This window comes from Podarcis raffonei, chromosome 2 (assembly GCF_027172205.1).
Source record: "Podarcis raffonei isolate rPodRaf1 chromosome 2, rPodRaf1.pri, whole genome shotgun sequence".
NCBI lineage: Eukaryota > Metazoa > Chordata > Lepidosauria > Squamata > Lacertidae > Podarcis > Podarcis raffonei.
Genome location: NC_070603.1, coordinates 5848728 through 5861011, shown reverse-complemented (window position 1 = coordinate 5861011; position 12284 = coordinate 5848728). Strand labels below are relative to the sequence as shown.

The 12284-nt window shown below is 47.6% G+C and overlaps 1 protein-coding gene across 4 annotated transcripts in view; it reads right to left on the bottom strand.

The window, feature by feature from the left end:
• Positions 1 to 12284, bottom strand: part of NCKAP5L (NCK associated protein 5 like) — a 43170-nt gene that overhangs the window by 23450 nt on the left and 7436 nt on the right. For 3 of the 4 annotated variants that reach the window (XM_053371404.1, XM_053371387.1, XM_053371414.1), the window contains exon 1: positions 2147 to 2319. The exons of the other annotated variant lie outside the window; for it this stretch is intronic. The gene's annotated coding sequence lies outside the window, so the exon portion shown is untranslated. Of the gene's footprint in view, positions 1 to 2146; positions 2320 to 12284 lie in introns of those variants that run through there. 4 annotated transcript variants of the gene reach the window in all.

Sequence of the window (12284 nt, the reverse complement as noted above, 5' to 3'; positions counted from 1 at the left end):
TTAGTATTTCTTAATATTCTGACATTCAACGTTTCAAATTTCTTATGTTACGCATCCTAGCAGAAAGAAGCTTCAGAAATCCTGATTGTGCTACTGCTTCTGATAATTCATAAAAACATTATTGTTTAAACAAACCTACCCAGCTGATTAGAAAGTTGAGGTAATTTTAACCTGCTTTAGTATTTTAACTTTGTATGTTTTAAAGTATGGTTGTAATTCCCCTCCCCTCAATTTTATTGTTTTATATTTTTGTTAACTGCTTTGAGGGTTGTTGTTTTTTAACAATCAAGTGGTATATACATCTTATAAAATAAATAAAACAAATAAATAATAAAAAGGGACCATGATCTCTCAAACCATTCCTCTTCCAATTTCTAGCTTTAATTGCAGCTCCAGCAAGCAAGTGGAAGTCTGGTGGATACAGCTGGCAAGAAAACCAAAAGCCAACCTAGCACTTTATAAAAATACACAATACAGTGTGTGTACTTAGCTCTGCCCATATACTCTTCCAGTTTGCCCAGACTGCATTACACAAAAGCCCTCCCTGCCTCCAATCAGATGGGAACTACCAAAGGTTTACCCAGTCTTGAAGGAAAGACTGCATGTCCTCAGAGATCTTCAACCTTGGTTTTGGAGATCTTCAACCTTTCTGGGCTATACATCCATTTGTGGACCCAATTCTTAACATACCTCTCTCTTTCTCTATGTATATGTGTGTGTATTTATACAGTGTTGATGGTGCACTCACCAGCCAAAGAGAAATGCTAAGATTACTATTTCATGCATTTCAGGACTAAGTCCTGCTAAAAAAATCCCAGTTCTAGCTCACAATTAACCCTTGAGCAGCCAAAAGCTCTGGGTTCCATTCCTCAGTTCTGGCAAAGGCTAGAGAAGGGAGGCTGAAACTGGTCAAGGAGACTATTTCCCAGGGCTTTCCATCAGAGGCCACGCAACACCCACTCCCTCTGCGACTCCAATTTCCTCAGCATCACACACACACACACACACACACACACACACAGTAGGTCTAATTAAACCTGGCAGTTGGGATGTTTGGGTCAATGGCTGCTTTGAGATGCTCCAATAAGCAGCGCACTGAGGAGTCTCCAGTGGAAAGGCCACCTCTGCTCTTCCAAGGCAAGGGTGCTCCCCAATCCCCCCTCCCCCCCCGGCTCCCAGGCTCCCTTGCAGATGAGCTGCCCACGTCTGCCATGCACATCCCCTTGGAGGAAGCCCTCTTGAGCATCCTTGACCATGATGCGCGCCAGCCTGCCAGCCAGCCAACATTCCTGCGTGCATCTAGCCCAGTACTCCGCACTAGTTCTCAGCCAAGGGCACTCAGCCGACTCCAGCCCGGCATACTGGGAAGACTGCCGTTTTCTTGGCTGCATTCCTGGACTTTTGGGGAGGGGGGTGGGCAAAGGGAAGCCGCTGGGTAGTGCCAACGTCTCCATGCTCAGCACAAAGGGATTAACCGTAGGGAACGGAGAGACATCCGAGACAGCTGTTGGGTCTGAACCCCGTTAAATCAGAAAAAGCAGCTGCAGAAAATGACACACTGCCCTAAATACAAAAGGGTTCTTAAAGGGCCTCAGATCACGCCACTCTCCTCGGTAAACCCCCGAAGTCCCGGTGGGGGTCAGAGAGAACAGGAGGGGAAGCGGGATCCCATGCAAAGCAGCGCTTGCGTTATCTGGCCCCAAACCAGGTGCCAAGGTGAAAGATCCTCCCGCATCTTCTCCAAACAGGAATTGTAGAAGGATGCTCCAAATCTTTCCCCGGACTCCGCTAGCCTCCTAACTCACACTGCTCATCTTATCCATAATGGCACACACATTCACACGTATACACCCTTGCACGCAGCGATCTCCAAGCTCCAGAGACCCCCTTGAGCCCCAACCCGATAGAAGCTTGCAAGTGCGCTGCTTCAAGAATAGTTGTGCAGATGCCTCCCATAGATCGACCCCCTTCCCCCCAGGTTTCTGCTCCCAGATTGCTCCAAATAACCCCCCTTCTTCCATAACACCCCCCCAGGGCTCTCCCGCCAGCCATTCTCCTCGAGGTCCCGCAGTCCTCCACGGAGCCCCTTGGCTCACCCCCCGCCGCCCCCCGAAGCGCCTGCCCCGGACCCCGGTCTCCTCCTTACCGTCTCGGCCGCCTGGCCAGCCCGGCGGGGCGGGAGGCCCGGGGGTCGAGCGCGCTCCCGTCTCTGCGATGGAGGCCCCGGCGGCGCCTGGCCATCCTCCCGCCCGACGCGGCCCGACTCGGGGCCTGCTATTGTTGGGCGGCGGAGGCGGAGGCAGGAGGGAACGGGCCGCGCCGAGCTCCGCCCTCCGCCGCCCCCCGCCTGCGCGCAGCCCAGACCCCCAGCCCCGACGCGCCTTCCCCCTCGCCTGACAGGCCCTCCTTCGGCCGGAAGGATTTCAAACTAAAGGAGCGCCATGTCTCGCCCTTTGGGGCGATATTCCCCATCCTACTAGGGCCAGCGCCGGGCTATTTTGCGCCCTAGGCAAGGAGAGCTACTTGCACGCACGCACAATGGGCGAATTACTTCCAAAGCGATAAGAGTTCTTCAAAATATAAACGGAATGTAAACTGTTGTTATCGAAATTTTATAAGATCTGTCATGTAGGATGTAGTTTTGCTTAAGATTCCTGCACTGCAGGGGGTTGGACTAGATGACCCTCGGGCTCCCTTCCCACTCTAGTTCTGTGGTTCTATTAAGTGCAAAACTGTGCCCCTCGAAGGTCAGTCAGCACTGAGCCCCTCTGAGGTCTGCGCCTTGGGAGGCTGCCCACTTGGCCTAATGGCAACATTCAACATTGCCATAGATAACAAATTGGCCCCTACATCATGATGGGGAGTATCCCAAAAGCCCCCTCCCCCTGGTTAATGGCAGGAGATTGCTACATTCACTAGGGGTACCAGTGAAACATAACCTTAAGGTTATATTTTGGGTCCATATCCCAAGCTGCATCTGGACCTTCAAACAGAAAAATGTACTGTGAAGCAGATTCAGCCTCACCATCAAATAGCAGCAACCGCTAAAAAATAATCTGGAGTGAAAGCACCCTGCTCAAATAAGAATCCCCTATCTTCAAGACATAATCTGCTCATATATTTGCCATTCCCCCCCCCCCACTATCAATTATTAAAAACTTTCCTTGAAAGGGGGATAGATTTCTAAGGTGGAAACCCTAAGCACTTACTAGTGAGAAAGCCCCACCAAATTCAGTGCAATTTCTGAGGAAAACTGCTTAGCATTGCACTGCAGATGTGGTCTGCTCCCACCCTGCCATATCTTTAACAGTGCACACACAAGGTTACATTCTTTTAAGGTAGGGATCAGCAGGGACCCAATCCAGCTGCTTGAGGAGGATTTTGGTTGCTCGACCAAACACAGAGCTGAAAGAAGAGGGGAAAGGTAACTGTGAGGATGGGAGTTACGTCCCAGGTCTTCTACATTCCCAGCTGACAGAAATCCTCTGGTTCTGATCAGGGTTCTAAGGTCTACTGCTATGTGGTCATAGGTGGACTGGTCTGCATTGCTGCTACTGCTTTCTTTGATTTCCCTTGATGTTGCCTGGGGTACCAGAATATCTGACATCAGACATTTTAATTCCCTCTGAGCCCAAATTTGGCTTTTCTGCAACATTTTTACACCGCCTAAAATTAATCTCCTGCTTTGAAAATATAAAAACTGCCTGTTTCTCTTTATTTCTGTTCTCTACCCAAGAAGGAACCTATGCGTTTTGTTTAAGGTAGGAGACAGATCTGAGTAACCATTGCATTTGGTATTTCATAAGTGGGGGCCACTGTGTATTTCTTTGTCTTAGATGCAACCTGCATAACACCACCTAGTTAAGCTTAATCCAATTGAGGCTGCGATCTCCTCCATCTTTAACACTGTGGCCAACTGCAGACTTCATGGCTGCCAACATCAAGGCAACTCTTCTCTCCCTATGTCTCTTTAACATCCAACCTGATGAAGAGTTCTGGATAACTTGAAAGCTCGCTTGTGACATTTTGGCTGGTTCTAATGAAGGAATTGTCCAACAATGCATTTTAAAATGAACTAGATTCCCCATCACCCAGAGGGAAAATCCCCTCTTCCGTTACTCATGCTTGCTGGGGCTGTTGGGAGTTGAATTTCAGCAACAGCTGGTGGGCCAAAGGATCCCCACACCTGCATTAAAGCTCTGGTGTCAATCTCCCCCCCTCAAGAACTTAACTATCAAATGAGGGTTTGTCTTCAGAGAAGTACTGTACATCAGTTCTCGTCAAGATCAATGCAAAGCTGGAAGCTCAAGCTACAAGGTTACAGCAATCAAACAATGCTTACCTAACCTGCTATTGCTTCTTTATTGTACTCTGAATATCAATGCTCTAATATTTGTTTTAAAACTCACAGATGGTTACAAGTCTGTGTCTGGTATGAAAGCCAAGGCTGCCCCCTGAAGTTTCAGTTTGCCAGGGCAGATGAGCAGCTGACCTTCCCACCCCTCACATCTTGGCAAAAAGACGAATACTGTACACTGGTTTTAAAAAACCCTCTTTACTTTCAAGGCATCCTTTTCACACTGGTTTGCCTGCCACTGACCTACCAAGCGCTCAAGGAAAGTTTGCTGCTAAAAGGTGGTACAGTGTTAGAAACTCACAGATATATAAGCTAGGCACCAAATGGCTCCTTGAACCAAGGTTGCAGTTGCCAAAATGGAATGTCTAGTTGCCATTTTGGGGCAAGATGGCTCATCTTGTTTTTCAAAGGATGGATTGGCTGTGACTGATTATCAGATAAACATCTGGCTAGTTCAGATGACAACCTTGAGCTAGGTTAAGAACTTTGAGAACCAGGTCCACATCTATATTGGCCAATTCCAGCTCTTTGTCTTAGTGGTAACTGCTCCTGCTCAGGCTGCACAGAAAAAGCATTTTGGTTCCAGAAATTCATTCCGAATGTGCAGATAGAATATAACTGACAGAATTCTACAGGATGGAATATTAGTATGTGACTAAACACTCCGGATCCTATGATCCCCAGGCATGCACCTCCAGGTGGTGGAGATGTCGGGCACCATCCTGGCCCCCAGGCATCTTTGCTTGGTTGGTCGCTAGGTGGTCAAAGCTAGGTGCAAAATGTCACTCACTGGGGCAAGCTTTCCTCATCTCCTCAGGAAAGCTTCTTACAAGCCCCAGGGCTTCCTGAACACACAGCTCTAGGAAAGCCACTGGACTAGAAGAAAGCCACAGCTGCTCCTTCTCCTTGCACCAGGAAGGAGGACGGCTCCTCGGGCATGCAGGGGAAACTCAGAACACACACAGAAATTGTGTCTGGAAAAAGTGCGTGAAGAACGAAGACACAAGCAATATTATTTTGCCACAGGGACCCCTTGAGAGATTTTACATCGATTTTCCACTGTTACAATTGCATTTATTCCCCCAATGTCATGTTAATTCAAAACTGTGGGCTGGCTTGTCTGTTTTTATAAGCCAAGGGCTGCGGAGGCGTATTAGTGCACCAGCCACACCAAAGAGAGAGGGAAAGTGTCCTGCAGTTGGACACAGAACCTCCATCACCCTCAGGATCACAGACAACCTGTAAGGAGCAGGAAACTCCTGCTCTGCCTACAGTTTCACTGGCAACCCTTGGACCAGTCACTGATGCGGCGGTTGGACTCTATTCCGAACTTAAAAATGGAAAGCATAATGCTGGTGGTCAACAAAAGAGGTTTAAAGACTGTCTCAAGGCAAATCTTTAAAAATGTAGTATAAACACCAACAACTGGGAAACACTTGCCTGTGAGCACTCCAACTGGAGAACAGCCTTTACCAAAGGTGCCATGGGCTTTGAAGACGCTCAAACTCAGGACGCAAGGGAGAAACGTGCTAAGAGGAAGGGACGCTTGGCAAATCCACACTGTGATCAACTCCCGCCCGGAAACCAGTGTCTCCACTGTGGAAGGCCGTGTGGATACAGTATTGGCCTCCACAGTCACTTACGGACTCATTGTTAAAACCGTGTTTATGGAAGACAATGTTACTCAGCTATGAGTGATCGCTAAAGAAGCAGCAGCAGCAGCAGCTGTGTCTGGAAGGTGTGTCAGTCCCCTTCAAACTGTGTAGCATAAGCCAGAGAGCCAAGAAATAAAGATAAGGGAGGGTCACGCTAGATGAGGCTTAGGTACCGCGACAGAGCAGCTGGAATAGTTTGTGCTAAGTTTTGCGCAGCTCTTTGAAGAGGGGTGGGGTGCCCTATGCTCCTCCAGGCATTGCTGGGCTCCCATCTCCCATCAAGCCCCGGCAGTGCCGCAGCTACGGAACGGGTAGGCGGGTTTTTTGCCCTGGGTGAGACCTTCAGAGAGGTACCACTGAGGCTCCCAACCTGTGTGTGTGTGTGTCTGTGTGCACATGGGGGTCTGCCAAACTGGGTCTTTGACCCAGGTGAAATAAAGCCCAGCCAGTGTGGAACAGTGGTGGTAAGAGTCCGAGTCCCACATGTTTCCTATTCCTGACATGCAGAGAAAATCCCCATGGACCTCTCCACCCAAGTCAGTCTCCCAAACATGTGAAAGAGTCGCTGCCCAGTTCTGCCCCTTCCCCTGCCTTCACATAGAGGCATTCTGTGATGCACCTCCTGGGAAGCCAGTTGCAGGAAGCTGCCATCCTGCTGGCCTGCATCTTGGTTTGTTTATTTATTTTCCCTCCTCACAAAGTCCCGATTCACAAGGTGCCTCTGGCACTCCTGCTTTCGGGTGTGTCCCACCGAATCAGATGGTTTGGGGGAAACATGCAGAACGGCAAGAGTGGAGAGGAGCAGCGGCGGGATAATTAGAACCAGATGAGTTTGCTGCTTTGAGCATGATTCAGAGTTTATAACCCTCAAACACTTTCCAGGCCAAAAGCTGAAACTCGTGGTGAGAAAAGGAGGACATCTGTGATCCTATGTGGGGGGGAAGAGAGGGGGAGAGAGAGAGAGAAAATGGAGGACAGAAATGCAGCTAAAAAAAGACAAGACAAGACAAACTTTTAAAAAACCAAGTGCCTCAAATACAAGACACTAAAAGTAAGTTTTGAAACAAACAAACAAACAAAGCTAAACCTGTGCAGTGATGCTCTCTAGGCTGAGCTCAAAGATTTTGACTCCATCACACTGGCCCCTGAAAAACATGTTATGCAAGTGAGGAATTATCAATATTATATATATAACTAACCCAGATTATTTCAACTGGAATAAACCAGAATTAGAATAATGGGAGAATAGGATGACAGAAGGAAAGCCGTGAAAAATGTATCAGGGTAGGGTGTGTGTGTGTGTGTGTGTGCATGCGCACGCGATTGATAGGATTCCCTGTTGCCATGTCGGTCTGCTGCAACTAAAACGAAGAAGTTTGTGGCCAAGAAAACTTGTAATGGCACAAATTCTTGTGGACTCAAGTTGAGAAACACCTTTCACCTTCAAAAAGCATTGAGGGCATCACAGGGGGTGTGCAGGCTGGCCCTGCCCTCAACAAACCCAGAGGCCACGCCTGGCAGCCCTACCCCGCTGGGTGCATGTGAGAAGCAGAGCTATGTGCATACCAATTTGTTGCTTCACACAAGCAGAGGTTCCGATTGGCTCAGGATGCCCCCTGACATGGAGGAGCAGTATACATGTATGTGTAAATATATTTAGGCAGTGTTGCATAGTGGTTAGAGTATTGGACTAAGACCTGGGAGACCAGGGTTCTGGACCTCACTCAGCCATAAGCTCCCTGGGAGACTTCGGGCCTGCCACTCTCTCTCAGTCTAACCTACTGCACAGTTGTTGTGACGATAAATTGGAGAGAAGGAGAACCATGCAGTTTCTTGGAGGAATATTGGGATATGAATGCAATAGGCAAGCAAGAAAGCAAGGCCGCTTCTCACACATGGGGGGGAACGCGGCTGGGGGAGCTAGGAAACCCTTGCATTGGACCACTTTTGAGGGTTTAGCAGACACTGCCATTCATTATCAACCTTTCCTCTACTGCATGTTCTATAAATCTGCTATTGTAAAAGCAATATAAAATTGGTTTCTACACATTTCACCAAGGCAACTCTACACTTTGATCGCAATAATCTAGGGCTGCCATATGGACAAAGCACGGATTTGTCCTTCGAAAATGGCGTCTGGACAGAATTCTCAGATGTGGTTTATAGCAACACTACAATAATGTGGATGTGGGTGTCCCCCACACCGTAGCCTGGTTGCACGTCATGATGAGCTACACCATGGCTCTTAGAGCAAACAAGGCAGCTCTGGGAGAGGAATTTGTTCCTCTCTGGTTGTTCTGCTGCTACTGCACTGAGCTAAGTCACCCCTTAGCTTAGCTTCTTGTGGTTTAGTTCTCTCTGTACCATTGAGCCATAAGCCAGATGACAAATCTTGGCTGCAGGTTATTGTTAGTCTGGAAAGAGTTAAACCACGAGCCTGGATTCAGATGCACACTGACCCAAACCATGGCTTAGCTCTGAGCAGTGGCAGAACAGCCAAGGAGGAACAAAGTCATGCTAGGCCATGGTTTGGCTTTGCATGATATGTGAACCAGATCGCTATGAGTACATTGAAGAACTGCTGGCTTCCCTCTTCCACCCCCGCCTCCAAAACCAGGAACCTCAGTTGTTCTGTTGAAAGGGTGGATGCACCACCAACGTCAGACAGTACCCAGTGAGGTCCCCGAGGGCACAAATAATTCTCTCATGTCATTTCACATCCTGACATGTCTTGGTGTGAATCACGAATATGTTTTCTGTACACACACACTAAGCTCCACTTCTGCCATGCATACATCAGCCTTCTGCTTAAGGCTGCCTTGTCTCTTGCAGTGAAAAATCCATTACTCAATATAGTTCCAACAAGATAAGAATTGCCGTGCTGAGTCAGACCAGCAATCCACCTAGCTCAGCAGTTCTCCCCCTTCCTGCAGACAGACAGCAGCCACTCAGATCTCACAAGGCAAGTGCTCAAGCGCTCTTTATGTGTAACCATACTCTCTGCTTATAACTGCAATACATTCATCCAATCCATTTAGCCATCATTTTGGTTACCCGGCTATCACAACATCCTGCAGCAAGGCATTCCACAGATTTACGTGAAGACCAGGTTTTCTGTTGCACTCCATAGATTGAGATTTCGTTCAACGTGTCATCCTGCAGCAAAAGCCAGACCTCTTCAGAGAAAGCAATAAAGCACCTATTCAGGAGAACATTTTAAGAAGGAAGAGATCACATACCTGAACTGAAAGCCTAAGGTGGCCATTTATGGGGCCCAAAACAAGAATTTGGCCAAGATACAAGAGAATCATTCAGCTCGTTCAGAAGGAAAGAAAGAAAGCTTTAAGAAACTCAACCAGGATGTCAGCATTACATCTTTTGGAACAGTCTGCAGCAGGAAGTTGATTTAAAAACAATACAGCTGTACTCCTCAAGCCGGGGTCCCAAGTACACAAAGCTAAGAGAGAGACTTGGTCTCCACTCCCCCCACCCACCCATCCTGCACCCTGCTCAAACTGGAGAGGTTGTGTCAGGATGCGGAATAAAACAAAAAGCATCTGTCACCAACTTCTGAATGCCCAGACACAACAAGAGCAGCAGCAGCAGCAAAAATAGCAGCAGAGCCGCAGGCAAGGATATGGCCGTTTATTTATAGCTACAACTGGTCACCACAGCAAGTCTGCGTGTGAAGCAAGAAGGGGGAAGCTGGAAGCTGGAAGGGTCAGTGTGTGGGGGTGGGGTGGGGTACACACTTTATTATTATTTCAGTACAGTGGTACCTCGGGTTACAGATGCTTCTGGTTAGAGACACTTCAGGTTACAGACTCTGTTAACCCAGAAATAGTACTTTGGGTTAAGAACTTTGCTTCAGGATGAGAACAGAAATTGTGTGGTGGTGGCAGGGCAGCGGCAGGCCCCATTAGCTAAAGTGGTACCTCAAGTTAAGAACAGTTTCAGGTTAAGAACGGACTTCCAGAACGAATTAAGTTCTTAACCCGAGGTACCACTGTACACACAAAGCTACTCCCTTTTATTCTCCCAAAAAAGTCCACCACCGACTTTTGATAGTCAAGGCTAAGCATGCCAAGAAAAAGAGGTGAGCCTGGTGTTAGCTATTTTGAGTGGCCTCAACATACACCATCTTATTTCAGCAATCCTTACGACACCCCTGTAGAGCAGGCCAATGTTATCCCTGTACTGTAGAGGGAACAGGGCTGGAGAATGAGAGAACAGTGGCTTGCCCAAGCCCAACAGAAAGTTAAATGCAAAGGTGAATTCTGAATTAGCATCTCATCCCAACACTCAGGGTGAATTCAGATGTGGGGAATATTGCATTAGCTCTTCAGATTATATTGCTAGCACTTGTGTTGCATTTTCTAATGTGGCTTTCACCCTGTTGTCTTATGGAACCACTGGCCAATGTTGCTCTCTCCCACCCTTTCTGCACATGTGTGCTTCTGTTTCTCCATGACTGCTGCATGAAAACAGCAGTTAAGCACTGTACGCTGGCGCACTGCCCCAAATTTCATCACTTTACTCCCACAGTTTTTCTGGGCAAGGGAGCTGCAAACACATTGTTTCTGGAATCAACATGAAAATGGGTGCTAACAATATTCCACTGGTTTTCCAACAAGCTCAAAAAGAATTCAGAAATTAACTGTTAGGGAAACGTTGGGTAAATGGAACAAACCGCTGTGTCAATGGAGCCTGACTCTCAAACCCCATTTCGCTACCTTACTGAATTTGTGGCAGATGCTTGCTAAGGGAGAAGTAATCTATGCTAACATTATTTCAGTTTCTTATTCCCACTCTTGCTGTCTTGTTTTCCAACTTGAATGCGTTCCCCACCCTTCATCCAAGGAGCTTAGTGTGATGCACACTTCCACCCCCTCCCTTTTAGTCTCACAACCACTGAGCAGGCCAGTTGCTTCTATTACTAGTTTTGCTATTTTGCAGATTTCCTACAGCCCTAATATCCAAAAGGATTTAATTTTGGAGCATGCATGTGGAGGTATGTGTCTGTGGAAATGCAGCCTCTCCAGCATTTAGATGAGGTTCCTTGCATGGCGTTAGGTACCATCTATAAATAAGTTTCAGAGTGAGTTCTCTTCTTTGGGCTGAGATGGATTTAAATGGTGGTTTAGACCACATTTTTTACCCTTGGGTGGAGTTTATTTCATATCGTTCTGCACAGGGGGAAACAGGCACAGCAGTGACCTATGGGCCAAGGTCCAAGAGAAAAGCACAGTGTACACTGAAACATGCTATAAAAGGAATTGCACCTAGAAAATCGTCCAACATCGTAACAGGAAGAGTGTGTTCTGGGGTTGGCAGGTGGTGATTCGGAAGCTGCTCTGTAACTAAGCTCAATGGACCAACAGTCTGTCTACACACCAAATGGCAGTAGCTCTCTAGGTTTCAGACGGAAGATTGAATCTGGGACCTTTCTCTTGCAAAGCAAAAGGCTATGATCCATCCCTATGCTTTACCAATTGCAACATCCATCATTTAATTTAAAAAACAAAACACCCAGCTCTTATTCAAATAGCTACATCCTAATTTGTTTCTTGGTCACATTAGAGCACAGAAGAAAAATGTGTGGCCTTCTAGATGCTGTTAAACTACAGTTCTCATCAACTCCAACCAGGATATCCAGGGATGGTGGAAGTTGTAATCCAGGAACATCTGGAAGCAAACAGGTACCCCGTCCCTGCACTAGCGGGACCAACTGATGGGAACTGGAGCTGAGACAAATGGGCACTGCAGATACAGAAGGGGTGTGTGCCCCAGTCAGATGAGCAGGGCATTATTATTATTATTATTATTTAGTATTATTCCAGCCATTGTTACTTCTGCCTGATACCCAGCACAACTTCAGCACAGATGCAGAGTAACTGTCACACTACTGCAATCCTGGCCTTGATGTTTGCAACATCCTCCTTGCCAGTGTCTACATGCCCAGGCCAGCTGCACTTTGTGTCCTGCCCTGCAGATTTCTCCCAGCTTCTCCTTCGTTCACCCTCCTCACCCCACCCAACTGCTCAGATTCTGTCAAGGTTTTTAACAGCCGACATAAATACCCCTCCTGTTAAGACAGCACACATCCCAGAGCTTTCTCCCCAGGCTGCCCGTTACGTAAGTAAAGGAAAACTGCCGAGAGCATTTGCAAGGCTCCTTGGTGTCAAGGCTGCCAAGGAACTGGAGGTCATTAACTCCCAGCCCAGGGCAGGATCCTTTGTGCATGCATGCTCACTGACATGGGGTAGCTAAGA